The sequence below is a fragment of the Meleagris gallopavo genome, chromosome 25, assembly GCF_000146605.3.
Source record: "Meleagris gallopavo isolate NT-WF06-2002-E0010 breed Aviagen turkey brand Nicholas breeding stock chromosome 25, Turkey_5.1, whole genome shotgun sequence".
Lineage (NCBI taxonomy): Eukaryota > Metazoa > Chordata > Aves > Galliformes > Phasianidae > Meleagris > Meleagris gallopavo.
In genome coordinates, this window is record NC_015035.2 from 2,687,344 (window position 1) to 2,690,672 (window position 3,329).

The window sequence follows — 3,329 nt, forward strand, 5'->3', positions numbered from 1 at the left end:
TCCTATCCCTATCCTATCCTATCCCTATCCCTATCCCATCCCATCCCATCCCATCCCATCCCATCCCTTCTAATGTATTCCATCCTAATCCTGTCCCTATCTCCATCCCTTCCTACCTCATCCCATCCCATCCTACTCCACCCCATAGAGTAGGGTGCACATAGCCCTTCTCTTTGGGTGAAATTTGCTGTTTCTGTGTTCTTAGGGGTTCCTGGTGGCTCTGCTGTATTGCTTCCTGAACGGGGAGGTGGGCATCTAACACACACGGGACCCCCCTTGCTGGCACCCAAGCCCCTCATGGAGCACCCTATGGGTGCCCCAACTGCCAGCACACATCCTGGTGTCACTTCAGGTCCAGGCCGAGATCAAGAGAAACTGGGGCAAGTGGCAGTCATCCATGGAGAGCAACGTCTTCAACATGGCGACCCAAGACTTCACAGCTTGATGAGGATGGCAGTCAGGGGACGTTCCTCCCTAAGGACAGTGGTCCTAGAACCAAAGGGGATTTGTAGGTTCTGGCTCCTGCACCCTAAGTGCATGGCTCTGGCTATGTGGTGTGGAGGCTTGGGATGGAGTGGGATGGGATTGGAAGAGATGGGATGGGATGGGATGGGATGGGATGGGATGGGATGGGATGGGATGGGATGGGGATGGGATGGGGTGCCCAACTGTCAGCCCTGGTGAAGCAGCATGGCACTGTGGGCCCCAAAATGCTCCATGTCCAAAGATAAGGGTGAGGACCCCCGAGGTGGCAGCGTGCCCACAGCCCTGTTGTTGTGGGGCGATGCACTGACTGAGCAGTGACATTTGGTGAGGCCACCAACGCCGGGCGCGTGGTTGGGGCACAGCACGCAAAAAAGATGCTTCCTTTTATAGCCAGGCCGGGGCTGTTTGGTGCTGTGTGAGCGTGTGGGACACCACGGGCAGCCCCAGCACCCCCCCGTGCCGCTGCCTCCCCTTGTCAGCCTGTTTTCTCTCATGCCTGGAACTGTGCAGGTCTGGATGTGGGGGCTTTGGGGTGAGCGCAGTGCTGGGTGCTCCAAGGTCACCATGAGAGCTCGGCTGGGGGCTGCAGGGCTGAGCTGTGGAACAGAGCCATGTGTGTCCCCAGGGCCGGGGGACACCAGCACTGCAGGACTTGGAGATGTGCCTGGGGACGGCCAGAGCTGATTTGTCTGGGATGAGAGCCCCGACCCCACATCCTGATGGTGTGGGGTTCAGCTGTGGGCAGAGCCGTGGGCTCACAGCTCCCATAACACTCCTGCAGCACAGCTCAAGGCTGGAAAAGCCAAAGGGGTGAAGCAGAGACATCCCTGCAGCACGGCCACGGGATGCCCTCTGAATGCTTTTGGGGGCACTGGAGTGCATCTCCAGCTGCCACCAGCTTGGTGACCCGGCCCCTGGGAGTCATGTCCCCATGGTGTCTGTGGCTCTGGGCAGCCCCATGGCACTGGGGGGATTGGGGCACCCCCAGGCTCTGCTGCCTTGGTTGTTTCTGGTCCCTGCAGAGCTGCAGCACACGGGGCGCTGAGTCACGGCCACATTGGGTGTCCCTACAGCCCCACAGGGGCTTCCTGTGCCCCCCTGGCCCCACAGGGCCTGTCCCTGTGTTTCCATGCAGCACTCCAGCTCTGAGATTAGGGATAGGAAGGTCATTAGGGTCAAAACACAGCCCAGCTGGTGTCACATTCATCCCTCCCAGCACCATGGCCTGGCTGTGATCACACTGTGCTGGGTCTGCTGAGCTCCTCCACCCCTCATTGTGATTTCCAGCCCCAGAGACGTCCCCAAATCCCCACACTGGGAGAAGTGCCCCCAGCCTTCTGTGCCAGGAGATGCTGTGGGGGACGAGGACTCCTGCACGATGCCAGCCCTGTGAAGGAGGGGGTGCAGGTTGGTGCTGTGCCCCCATCCCCGTCTGCAGTGCAGTGGGGGGGTGCACTGTGAGCCAGCACAGCTGTGGGAAGGAAGGAGCCCTGATAGGACCTGGGGTGGGTTAATGAGTGCTTGGCTGCAGCTGGGTGCCATTGGGGTTGGTGCTGATAAGTGGAGATGGGGAAGGCTTGGAGCACACCTGGCAGGTTGGAGGTTGTGCTGGAAGCCCCTGTGGGCTGGGGCTGCCTCCAGGAGCAGCCCTGTGCCTGCTGCCTCTTCCTCCCAACCCTACATACTTCTTCATATGCCCATATGGAGTCGGCCGGCGTTATGGAATGTTAAGAAGTATGTATCCTTGGGCTGGGACCCCCGTGCTGGGACCCCATCACTTCCAGCAGCTCTGATGGCCTCTGCGGAGCGACGGAGCGGTGCGTCCCTGGGGCTGGTAAAAAGGAACCAGATCAACTACAACTGGATTTGGTCCCCTTCAACCAGCTGCAGTGGGGCACGCAGTGACGCGAGGTAGCAGGAGGTGATACGAGGCCCGAGGGCACGGAGGGAACACAGAGAGGTAAGGAGCGGGCAATGGGGTATGGGGAGGGCTGGGAAGAGGTGGGTTGGGGCGTTTTTCTGAAGCAGCTGAGCAGAGGAGGGGGAGGAGCTGGAAACGTCCACCATTCCTCATCCAGAAGCGCAGAGCTTCACCGCTGTCAGACCTCAATAAAGCAGCGATCACAGAGGGGAGGGTCTGACCCCCCAGATCCTGCCCTGCCCCATCCATCCCCGGCCGTGCGCTGCACTGCGAGGCGGCACTCAGCCCTGCCTCCCCCCCCTCCGGTACAGCGTGTGAACCGGCATGGCAAGGGTTAAACTCTGGACTCGATCCATAAAACTCGGCAAAAACGAAAGCAAACAGACGGATTTCCTGGAAATTCACTTTCCTTAAGTCATCGCTTCATCACCCCACCTCCCCCACCTGGTATCACAGCACGGGGATCGCTGTGCTCAGTGCATTCCCTGCTCCGGTGCTGTTTCTTGGGTCCGTGGGTGCTCAGAGGTGCTGTGAGGATGTTACAGGCGGCAGGTACTGCGGGGGAACGGGGGGGAATTGAGGCTGCAGGGCTGTGAGAGCCGAGCAAAGCTTTTTCTCTCCTTTCATCCTCCTCAGCCTTGAAAACGATCATCCAAGCCGTCATCGGCGGCGGCGTTGCAACAGGTGAGGGCTGGCGGTGCGGTGGGGGGAGCAGCAGCGGCTCGGGGTCGGGGCCATCCGCTGCCCCTTCTCCGTGGGGTCGGGGCATCCCCACCCTGCGGGCTCCCGCAGCTCCGTCGGGCGCAGAGCCGGCAGGGCTGCATGAACGCGGCGATGTCTCGGTGCAGGAGCGATACTCGTGGGCGTCCCGTTAACCGTTTGGTCGCTGGGCTTCACGGCTGCCGGCATCACCGCGGGCTCC

At 60.7% G+C, this 3,329-nt stretch overlaps 1 long non-coding RNA gene across 1 annotated transcript; it reads left to right on the top strand.

The window, feature by feature from the left end:
- The first annotated feature begins 2,340 nt into the window (after positions 1-2,340).
- Positions 2,341-3,329, top strand: LOC116217433. Its single transcript, XR_004161972.1, has 3 exons — positions 2,341-2,446; positions 3,044-3,091; positions 3,256-3,329. It is a non-coding gene; the product is annotated as an uncharacterized LOC116217433 (long non-coding RNA).